At 44.7% G+C, this 12,125-nt stretch overlaps 1 protein-coding gene and 1 long non-coding RNA gene across 3 annotated transcripts in view; one reads left to right on the forward strand and one right to left on the reverse strand.

The window, feature by feature from the left end:
* Positions 1–511: 511 nt before the first annotated feature.
* On the reverse strand, positions 512–8,281 carry LOC140906861 (uncharacterized). The gene is made up of 3 exons (XR_012157267.1): positions 7,865–8,281; positions 4,035–4,148; positions 512–1,930 (listed from the first exon to the last, which is right to left on the reverse strand). It is a non-coding gene; the product is annotated as an uncharacterized lncRNA (long non-coding RNA).
* Positions 8,282–9,545: 1,264 nt separating this feature from the next.
* The window catches only part of KCND2 (potassium voltage-gated channel subfamily D member 2), a 433,086-nt gene continuing 430,506 nt past the window's right edge, over positions 9,546–12,125 (forward strand). The window contains exon 1 of one of the 2 annotated variants that reach the window (XM_073328186.1): positions 9,546–10,538. The gene's annotated coding sequence lies outside the window, so the exon portion shown is untranslated. The remainder of the gene's footprint in view (positions 10,539–12,125) is intronic. The other variant, XM_073328184.1, reaches the window with a different exon arrangement.

The following is a 12,125-nucleotide window of genomic DNA, read 5'->3' on the forward strand; positions in this document are numbered from 1 at the left end:
CCCAGACTGAGCTAGGCTGCTTCCTTTTATACTAGTGCTGCACCTGGTGCACATCCGGTAGGGACGTGGGGGTCTGTGCATTGCAGAGAAACATCTCTGAGGCGCTTAGGGGCTGAAGTTCACTGATTGCTAACTAGTAGGCACGGCTGGGGACAGGAGAGCCTTGAGGAGTTTGCTGGTGAGGAAGAGAGACTGCTGTGGCAGGGAGCTGACACAATCTAATTGCCAGTAAATCTCATTCTTGCTGAGGCAGAGGTATAATATGGTGGTTTACAAGTGTGGCTATCCCCACCAGCATGTTACACAAGGTAATGAAATTAATGCAAATGAACATGAGTTTATGGAAAATAGATATTGTCAAACCAACTTAATATCTTTTTTTGATGCGATTACAAGTTTGGTTAATAAAGGTAATAGTGCTGACATAATGTATTTAGACTTCTGTAAGGCTTTTGATTTAATACCGCATGATATTTTGATTACAAAACTAGATATCAAATTAACATGGCACACATTAAATGGATTAAAAACTGGCTAACTGATAGGTCTCAAAATGTAACTATAAACCAGGAATTATCATCAAGTAGGGTCCCACAGGGATCAGTTCTTGGCCATATGATATTTAACATTTTTATCAGCTGACCCGGAAGAAAACATAAAATCATCACTGACAATTTGCAGATGACACAAACATGGTGGGAATGATAAATAATGAAAAGGATAGATCACTGATCTAGAGCGATCTCTATAGTTTGGTAAAATGGCTGCAAGCAAACAATATATGTTTTAATATGGCTAAATGTAAATATGTACATCTAGGAACAAAGATTTTAGGCCATACTTATAGGATGGGGAAACTCTACCCTGGGAAGGTCTTCTCATGGTTAAAAAATAGGAATAAATGGTCAGTTATTACAATGGAGAGAGTTTTAATAGTGGAGCCCTCACGGCTCTGTATTGGGACCAATGCTGTTTAACATATTCACAAATGATCTGGAAAAGGGATAAACAGTGAGGTGGCAAAGTTTGCAGACGATACAAAATTACTCAAGATAGTTCAATCCAGAGCTGACTGCGAAGAGTTACAAAGGGATCTCACAAAACTGGGTGACGGGGCAAGAAAATAGATGATGAAATTCAATGATGATAAATGCAAAGTAATGCACATAATCCCAACTATACATACAAAATGATGTGTTCTAAATTAGCTGTTACTACTCAAGAAAGATATTGGAGTCATCGTAGCTAATTCTCTGTAAACATCTGCTCCATGTGCAGCGGCAGTCAAAAAAGAGAAGGGCAATAAAAATGATTAGGGGTATGGAACAACCTCTGTATAAGGAGAGATTAAAAAGCTAGGACTGTTCAGTTTAGAAAAGAGACGGAGGAGAGATATGATAGAGGTCTATAAAATCAGGAACGGTGTAGATTAAGTGAATAAGGAAGTGTTATGTACCCCTTCACATAACAAGAACCAGAGGTCACCCAATGAAATTAATAGGGAGCAGGTTTAAAGCAAACATAAGGAAGTACTTCACACAACACACATTCAACCTGTGAAACTCATTGCTATGGGATGTTGTGAAGCCCACAAGTACAATTGGGCTAAAAGAAAATTAGATAAGTTCATAGAGGATAGGTCCATCAATGGCTATTAGCCAAGATAATCAGGAATGCAACCCTATGTTCTGGGTGTTCCTAAACCTCCAACTGCCAGAAGCTGGGAATGGAAAAAGGGGATGGGTCATGCAATAATTGCCCTGCTCTGCTCATTTCCTCTAAAGCATCTGGCACCAGTCACTTTTGGAAAACTGAATATCAGGCTAGATGAATCATTGGTCTGATCCAGTATGGCGAGTCTTATGTTCTTATGAAAAAGATTTGGGCATCATGGTGGATAATCAGCTGAATGTGAACTCCTGGCCTGGCACTGTAACCAAAAAAAAAAAAAGAAAATGTGATCCTGGGATGCATAAACACGGAAATATCAAACAATAGAGAGGTTATTTTACCTATATTTACACTGGTGCAACCACTGATGGAATATGGTGTCCATTTCTGCTGTCCACTACTAGTAGGCATCCTTCAGTCTCGAGGAGAGACCATTGGTATGTGCCCCTGAGAGGTAAATTATTTACTCAATTGGTTTTATAGACACCATGCTGTGGCTGAAGAAACCCACTTGAGAGAGACAATCTCTGCCACATCTGATTTATTTAAAGATGGTGTTTCGGCCCTTTGGGCTCTGCCTTCTATGAGCCCTTTTCTCCTCTGCTAAGCTGGACTGCTTCCTCTCATAACTCTGGTAACTTTGTTAAGCTCTTGTTTCCAAAAGCTGTTGTACTGAGTGTGATCTTCCCAGTTATCCACATCCATGTCCATTTCTTTGAGGTCTCGCTTGCACACATCATTGAAATGCAAATTTGGGTGTCCTTTGGGTCTTTTTTCCAGATGCCAGTTTGCTGTAGAGGATGTCCTTTGGGGTGCAGCCATCATTCATTTGGCACACATGCCCAAGCCAGCGGAGGTGTCTCTGTTTGAGGAGTGTTTGTATGCTGGATATACTGGCCCGCTTAAGCACCTCAGTGCTGGTGACTCTATCCCTCCAGGAAATTCCAAAGATTTGAGGAGGCAATGCATATGAAAGCTGTTGAGCCTCTTTTCCTGATAAGAGTATAAGGTTCATGCCTTGCTCCCATACAAAAGTGTGCTGATAACATATGCACGATACACACAGATCTTTGTGTGTTCTGTCAGTTTGTTGTTTTGCCAGACCCTCTTGTTCAGTCTAGACACTGTTGTGGCAGCTTTTCCAATGCAGATACTGAGTTCCATTTCAAGTGAAAGGTTGACTGCAAGAGTGGACCCCAGGTATGTGAACTCATTTACTACTTCAAGTTCATAGTTGTTGATCTTGATGGAGGGTGCTTCCTCAACTCCTTGGCACATTATGTTAATCTTTTTTAGGCTTATTGTAAGCTCCAAGTCTTGGCAGGCTTTGGAAAAACTGTCCATGAGGTTTCGGAGATGGGCTTCTGGGTGGGGTGTCACTGCGATGTCATCAGCGAAGAGGAGGTGTAGAATGAGGGCCTCCTGAGTCTTGATTTTAGACCTGAGTCTTGCAAGATTGAACAGGTTTCCATCAGATCTTGTGTGCAAGTAGATTTCCTCAGTTAAGAAACCAAAAGCTTGTTTCAGTAGCAAGGAGAAAAAGATCCCAAACAGAGTTGGGGCAAGCACACAGACCCCTCTACGAATCTGGAAAGCCTCGGAGTCTGAGCTATCATATTGGACGGTGCCATATATGTTTTTATTGAATGACCGAATCATACTTAAGAACTTGGGGGGACATCCAATCTTTTTTAGAAGCACAAATAGTCCGCTTCTACAGACAAGGTCAAAAGCCTTTGTGAGATTGATGAAGGCTATGTAGAGGGGCTTTTTTTCATTCTCTGTATTTCTCTTGTAGATATCTTAGACAGAAGATCATGTCAATAGCAGACCTTTCGGCTCTGAAGCCAAACTGTCATTCAGAATGGATTCTGTCTGCAAGGGTTCGAAGTCTGTTCAGGACAACTCGGGCAAAAGCTGGTGTCCACAATTCAGGAATTATGCTGATGTAAGGGACCATGGCATACATTTTGGCCTAGCAGTCCCTGCTCTGCCTGGGTCTGCACATCAGGAACTGAAGTCACTGAACAGGAGTCAGATGAATCGCACAAGGCAGGTTCAGGAAGCAAGAGTTATGGTCAGAGTGAGGCTAAGGTCAGAGACCAGAGGTAGTACCAGGCTGGAATCAGGAGGCAGGAATCAGGGTCAGAGTCCGAGAGCAGAGACAATACCAGGCCAGAATCAGGAGGCAAAAGTCAGGGTCAGACTCAGGCTGGGATCAGAAGACAAGGTGAAGTCTGGGGTCACAGCAGCCAAAGTCTGCATTTCAACTTTGTGGGCCAACCCCTGGGGTTAAATAGGGCACTTGGCCAATCAGAGGGTTGCAGGTTATTGTCACTCTGGCTCCCTTAGTTGGTACTTACTGTGGCACTTACTCTCCACAGTGGTCCCTGGCTGGGGCTCTGCACGGTCTCCTAATGGCACTGTGGGAAAAGCAGGCTCTGTAGACTCAGGTTATAGTCCATGGACCCTTGCAGCTGATAAATGGAACAGGGTTTGGAGAAGAGACATGAGAAGGATTAAAAGCTTAGAAAACCTGTCTTATAGTGAGAGACTCGAGGAGCTCACCATACATAGTTTAACAAAGAGAAGGTTAAACAGTGACTTGATTACAGTATATAAGCATCTACATGGGGAACAAATACTTAATAATGGGCTCTTCAATCTAGCAGAAAAAGATGTAAACACAATCCAACAGCTGGAAGTTGAGGCTAGACAAATTCAGATTGAAATAAGGCATACAATTTTAACAGACTGGGTATTTAACCATTGGAACAATTTACCAAGGGTCATAGTGGATTCTCCATCACTGACAATTTTTAAATCAAGATTGGATGTTTTTCTAAAAGATATACTGTAGGAAACATTTTGGGGGAAGTTCTAAGGCCTGTGTTAAACTGGAGGTCAGATTAGATGATCATAATGGTCCCTTCTGGTTTTGGAATCTATGAAACTTAATGGCATGCTTGCCCTTCAGGAGATCAGGCCCCCAATCTGTATATAAATGAGCCTTATGTATCATTTTGAAGATATGATATCAGATAAATTACATGCATTTAAAATTAGAAATATCTATTCATCTATCGTTATATATAGTGGATAAAGTTTAAAAGTTTGCTTTTATCTTTTTACTATTAGGTAAAATATTACTCGTTTCAACCAGTACTTCCTATGCACTTACTAAGTGTAATATTTATTCTGGTTTCCAAAAAATTCTAGAACACACGGTATGTAACAAACATTATGGAAAACTGATTAAATAAGTATTTCTTGGTTGAGAACAGCTTCAGTGCAAATATTTGGGGTCAGATCATCCTTTCTAATGGAAAGACATGGGGAAGATCTTTGAGGTTGTCCTCAGTGAAATTTCCTCCAGATTACTCCATCCATGGGAAAAGGGGATTGTCCTCTCACCCCTGTGCAGAAATGACAAGGTAGTCAGTTCCCCAGAACCTGCAAAATCTCCAAGTTCATCTGAAGCTCTGAGGCTTCTGGCTCACTCACACTACCCTAAACAGGGAAAGGGATGTTTCCAAATCATGGAAAGCGAGCATAAAATTAATTGTGGTTACGTTCAAGTAGACTTCTTGAGGAATTGGTGGGGAAATAGTGAATGTAGTGCATTTTCCCCTATCCATGTCATGCCTTCTCTCCATATATCAATCCCTGACTCCATAGAAGGCCATTTACAAGATCCAGGGATAGTGCTGCAGATTCAACTGTTCTTTTTCCACATGGAAAGTGGGAAATCCAGGCACATAGATTATCCTTCCTGCATAGATCTCTGGGGAGTGACCTGAGCCTTGCTTAATAATTTTCCATTATTTTTCCCCTTTTTATAAAAGTTATAATCCAATTCAAAATATTTTGCTGATCTTGCTATCAGGGCTACAGTCAAAAGACAAACTAAATTTTGATAAGGTCAGAAAATTGCAGATTGAGCTGATATATTACCATAACTATTGGTATTAATCCCAGTCGCCGACTTCCATTTTTCTGGGTGGGTGTTCCACCCCATGGCCTCGCCCTGTTCCTTCCCCCAAGCCTCTCTCTCTCTCCACCTCTTCCCACCCCTGAGTGCTTCCAGCCCACTGCTGAACAGCTGATGGGCGGGTGGCTGGTGAGCACACACTATTTTTTTTCTGTGAGTGCTGCAGGCCTGGAGCACCCATGGAGTCAGAGCCTACGATATTAATTGTATATTTCAATTATTTTCCTAAAATATGATTTATGTGCTTTACTTCAGATCAGATCAGACAGTTTCAACACCCTAACCTAAAGGGGAGACACAGTCACGTGGAAGGTGGTTACAACTCATTGAGACTGAATAGGTCCAGCTGCCCAAACAATGGAGCAGCCATTAGAAGGGCATTCTCCTGGATAGACTGGAAAAACAAAACACAGACCCAGAAGAAGAGACTCTCAGTGTCAGAGACAAGCAGAGGTGTGGAGAGAAGAACAGTACGTCATACTGTGAATGGTGACCAAGGTGGGTCACAGAATCTCTGAGCTTTCTAGGAGAATGTAAGTCAGGTCACTTCTGTTTCTGTAATTTAAGAGGAAAGCCCATGTTGAAATGTTTGAAATGAAGAGGCACATTAGATGAGGCTTCTTCACATGTAGGCTTTTCAAAAAAAAATCCTTTTATTTTTGAGCAAAATATTTTTGAGTAACACTTTGAGCAAATGCTAAATAAAAATACAGTTTCTAAAGAAAGTTGTTTGTCAGTCTTATCTGTCACAAGATCCTGAAGGGAAGAAATGCAGGTACCCTGCAGGGTGATAAATTGTTGGTTTCCAAGTCCTGGCCTACGAGTAAAAGAATCACAAGACTCCACCCCAAGATGGGTCACACCTCAAGGGGTGCCAGAGAGACCAGAAAGGAGGTAGTGGTGCTACCTCACAGAAAAGCTGACAATGTGGCTTTAAATAATTCCATTGTTTTTTATCATAATTTTGTGAGTTAAGGATTGAGTATTAACTTAATACTAAATCACAGAATCATAGAATCATACAATATCAGGGTTGGAAGGGACCCCAGAAGGTCATCTAGTCTAACCCCCTGCTCAAAGCAGGACCAATTCCCAGTTAAATCATCCCAGCCAGGGCTTTGTCAAGCCTGACTTTAAAAACCTCTAAGGAAGGAGATTCTACCACCTCCCTAGGTAACACATTCCAGTGTTTCACCACCCTCTTAGTGAAAAAGTTTTTCCTAATATCCAATCTAAACCTCCCCCACTGCAACTTGAGACCATTACTCCTCGTTCTGTCATCTGCTACCATTGAGAACAGTCTAGAGCCATCCTCTTTGGAACCCCCTTTCAGGTAGTTGAAAGCAGCTATCAAATCCCCCCTCATTCTTCTCTTTCTTCTCTTCTGCAGACTAATGAATTATTAAGAGGAGACCATATGATTTTGTGTACCAAAGAAAGCTTTTGGTGTTAAAACTCTAACTATATCAAGAATGCACTAAAGAAAATCAACAAGTAAATGCAATAATTCTTTGGCATCACAGGCTTTAATCTGCTTAATCCACAGAGACCTCTTGGCACCTCATAAGAAAATTTTCAAAAACTATTTAGAAGCAATTTCTTTTATATTTTATTGTTTTAATCTCTAACACCATTTACTTCCACATTTCAGTTATTATCTTTAATGCTCCTCCTGTTTAATTCTTATTTGAAGTCATAATTCCTTTTGTCACGCCATGCCAATCATGCCAATTTCCCAGTAAGTGATAGTGATGTCACAGAAAGAGGATTATGACTTCAGGAGACAAATTGATTATATGGTAGCTTTTACTTACATGAAATTAGTCTTCCTGAAAGTGCTGGATTAAGAATACTGGAGACTGAAAGTCTCTATGTACAGAACAGGTAGAACTCAAGTAACAGTTCAAGCTTCTCTCTAAATGCCTTTCATAATATTTTTAATGGATTTCATGCTGGAATGAGAAGGCAGTAGAATATGCTTACCCGTATAATCCTTAGCTTCTCTTCTGAGGATACTATTTCTGAACAGTACCATCATTTCTATGATGTGGACACCTATTTAATAGGAACTGGACTGAAACCATAAACATTTCACACCATCAGAGTTCTCTGAAAGACATTACTTTCAATCACTTTTGACCTCAAACTTATGACTTAAAAGTGAAAGTTTCAAGATGTAATTATCCAAATATCCTGACTTACCCTATCTTCCAACTCAGCTGGTTTTAAATATATTTGTTGTTGTTGCATCTTTAAAGCAATGTCAAATGTCAGTGAGTTCTTCAAGGGAACCTATCCTCATCCGTGTCTGTGTATGTATATGTGGGGAGAAGGGGAGTATGAGTTCTGATTGCACAGTTTAATTTTGTAAGAAAACAACTGCAAAACAAAAATACAAGTAAAGATTACAAAAAAGGCTAACCATTTTATAGGCAAAGGCGGTTCACGTTAAAAAAGGAGATCTCACTATTATATGACTCGCTGCTGAACTATTGAAAACGTCAATCAGATGTTTTGTTAGTGGTCATAATATTACCTTTTGACATTGCTAGATCAGAGGCCATCCCTGTCATTTAGCATTGGGAAATGGTATCACTGACATTTAAAGCCCCTTATATATATATCTTGACCAACCTATTGCAAATTGGATATCAAGTCTTTTTATAAGAATAATCATTAACTTATTGCTTTTTTAATAATTAACATGGTGTTAAAGCATTGTCTTATAAAAAGCTCACAATGATTAAGACTTTCTAAAAGGCAAAATATTGAAGATTTTGAAAGCTTTCTCCAACACTAAAAGTCAAACTTTATTTTAAAAAAGCACTGTTACTTCTGCATACATGTTGCTAACAGCAGAAAAATGTAGGATTAATATACTGAGCATTTAGATTTGAATCATAACACTTCTAATAAAATAATGGAAAGGCTCCTTTTCCTTTATCGTTATTTTAGTAAGCTTGATTTGATGCTCTTGATCCAAAGTTCTCCTAATTTAGAAATTAGACAGGTTATACATGTCATGATCCTTATATCTTAATTTATGTAAAAGACTCACTTTTTTCAAATATTTCTCAGGGGAACATGTAGATTTGTCATGCTAGAGTACTCTCTCTCAATAGGAATAAAAAAATATAGTTTTACATGTTAAAAGTTAACCATACTATTTAAAAACATCCAAGTCCACTAAAAAGTACAGTATATACTGTTTTAGACTCTGCTATACTTCCTACTTTTTAATGATTTGCCAGATGTGGTGATTTGTCTCTCCTTCTTATAAGCCAGACATCTAAGGCTGAGTCCAAAGATATAACAACAGTGAAAGAAGTAGCTAAAAATGCACTGTTTCAGATATTGAAATATGAAGGAAGCAAATTACTATATGACAGATTTGTAGCTCTTCATGTTATTACTAAGCCAAATCAAACATTAGTGAACAAGAGAAATAACCACCTTTTTGTAAGCTCAGTGAAAAAGACTGATTGTTTTAAGCATTTTAATTCTGAAATACAAAGCATTCGTTTCACTTACAGGATACTAGTAAATAGCATTTCAAAATTAGGAAATCATATCACTAACCTCTGTACTTTTTACTGAAAGATGCACAATTTTCTTAAATTTACAATCTCTATTTTTAAAAAAGCCACACCCTTAAAAATTACTGTAGATATTACAAAATAAAAACCCGATGGATTTTTATAATCACTGGACAATTCCTTTCCCCATTGGTAATTTTGGTTGTAACTAGATCTTCTAATAAGAAGGATTAGTGGGGTGCAGATTGCTTCTCTCCCTCAGTCCCTGCAGCAGGGCCGCTTTAGGAAAGGTGAGGAATTAACTTCTCGTCATCCACACGCCACCTAGTGATGAGGAAAGGGTGGATTGTCTTAAAAGGGAACAGAAAGGACAGAAGGATGAAAATGCTCACAGCACCCGTCCCACCGATCGCCTTTCTTGAAAGCTAGAAAAGCAATTTGGATAAGGGATGCGATGGGAACTACAAAGAGGAATGAAGCTGCTATTAAAAAGTCTCGCAACACTTCACTTCCAGTCTGTAATTTGATTTTTTTTTCCTTAAGCAACTAATTTCTCCCCTTTGTTGCAAGGAACTGGCAGTTCAAAGAGATCACCCTAATTGCCTCTTCTAAATCGTATCCAGAGCTTGACCTCCGCCCCAGGCAGCAGTCAACTAATTACGCAGCCAATGAGGGGGTGGACTGAGCCGCACGGACACGAGCCACACACACCCCCCCCCCCACCCCATGTTCTCGCCTGCACCGCAACCCGGCGTGTAACGATTTGTAATTCTCTTTGTTCCTCTCTCGGATCGATGTCCTCCTCCTTCACGCCACCTCTCCTGGCTGCTTCCTTCGGTGGCATTTGCAGGAGCGGAAAGGAGAAGCAGCCGCCTGGAAAATAACAACCTGCAGCCGCCGCCGCAGCCGCTCCTCTCCCAGCTTTGCGAGGCATGGCCCACCCACTGGAGGGGCAGGAGAGAGAAGCCCTGCTGTGCCCTCTGCCTCACGAGTGCCTCCTCCCCACCCAGTCCGCGGCCATCTGCAGCCCCTCAGCCGCCCGGCGGCATGGGCAGCGGCGCGACTCCCTCCTGACAGGGGCCACCCCGCCGCAAGCCCCGCTCCTCGGGAAAGACGCGCTCCATTAACTTGCCAGGCGCGATTACGCTGCTTCCTCCCCCCCTCCCTGGAACTTGTTGCTGGTGGTGCTTGGCGGCGGCGGGGGAAGCCCCGGTAGCTCTGGCCCCTGGGCTCGGGGCTGGCTTTCCCAGTGGCTCCCGTCTCTCCGCCTTTCCCGACAGGGCCCCGCGGATGAAAAAAAAGTCTCTATGCAAGTGAGCGCTCTGGCCAGACTTTGCCAGGTACGTACCGCGGGCTGCGCCCGGGCCGGGGGAGGGCGAGCCGAGCCTGGGGCTGGGGGGGTCCCTGCCTCTAGCCAGCAAACTGCACCCGGCCAGGGGAACCAGGGAGGCTCCCTCAGCCTCGGGTCCCGCTCCAAACCTCTCCCCGACACCGTCCGTACCGCGAGCCCCCTTCCCCCTAATCGCACACGAGGCTCACTGATCCCTTCCCTGGCCCCCTCCTCTTGCACTATGGAGACCCCCTCATCCCCCTGCCTCCCTAGCCTCAGCATGCCCCCCTCCGTGCACTGTGCAGACCCCCAGTTACCCTGCCTCAGCATGGCCCCCTCCCTGCACTATGGAGCCCCCCTAATCCCCTGCCTCCCTAGCCTCAGGATGCCCCCCTTCGTGCACTATGGAGACCCCCAGTCACCCTGCCTCCCTAGCCTCAGCATGCTCCCCCCTCCGTGCACTGTGCAGACCCCCAGTTACCCTGCCTCAGCATGGCCCCCTCTCTGCACTATGCCCCCCCCAATCCCCTGCCTCCCTAACCTCAGCATGCCCCCCCTGTACCATGGAGCCCCCCTAATCCCCTGCCTCCCTAGCCTCAGCATGCCCCCCCTCCGTGCACTATGGAGACCCCCAGTCACCCTGCCTCCCTAGCCGCAGCATGCCCCCCTCCGTGCACTGTGCAGATCCCCAGTTACCCTGCCTCAGCATGGCCCCCTCCCTGCACTATGGAGCCCCCCTAATCCCCTGCCTCCCTAGCCTCAGCATGCCCCCCCTCCGTGCAGGAGGGAGACCGCCTAATTCCCCTGCCTCAGCATGGCCCCCTCCCTGCACTATGGAGACCCCCTAAGCCCCCTGCCTCCCTAGCCTCAGCATGCCCCGCCCTCCGTGCACTGTGCAACCCCCCGGTTACCCTGCCTCAGCATGGCCCCCTCCCTGCACTATGGAGCCCCCCAATCCCCCTGCCTCCCTAGCCTCAGCATGGGCGCCTCTTACCCCCGCCCCTCGCTGACCCCCCTGCACTACGGAGACCCCCTAAACCTCTATTCCCACCCAACCCGCGCTTCACTCCAGACTCCAAAACCCGTGTCTCCCCTCCAAGCTCCACAGTCACTGTAACGCATCCACACGTCTCTCCCTCCCCGACCCCAGCCCCACCCCCCTCCCCGGCTTTCCCCAAACTTCTCTTCTCCCGCCCCAGCCCCCCCATAAACCGGCAGGCTCCTCCCCCCAACCGCTCCTTCGCCTGGATGCTTAAGCGCCCCACTGGCTAGTCCCCTGAGCCGGGGCCCTTCTGACCCCCCCCGCCCCCTGGCTCTCCCCGGGCTCTGCGCTTCTCTCCTCCCGGCTCTGGACCCCGCCCCATCACCCCAGTCCCGATTTCCCCCTCGCCAGCAGGCAGCCGCCCCCTCCGTCGGGGGTTCCCCCGCGCGTCATTCTCTGCTCCAGCGTGTTTTCCTGGAAGAAAACTTGCCGTGAAGTTTAAGGCTGTCGCCTTGAGCTCCTCCCCCGGCCGCGGGCTCCCCCTGCCCCTTCTCCCAGGGCCGAAATCCCAGGAGCAACCGGGCGGGGGGGGATCAGTCCCGACGTCGCGCTGGG

The sequence above is a fragment of the Lepidochelys kempii genome, chromosome 1, assembly GCF_965140265.1.
Source record: "Lepidochelys kempii isolate rLepKem1 chromosome 1, rLepKem1.hap2, whole genome shotgun sequence".
Classification (NCBI taxonomy): Eukaryota; Metazoa; Chordata; order Testudines; family Cheloniidae; genus Lepidochelys; species Lepidochelys kempii.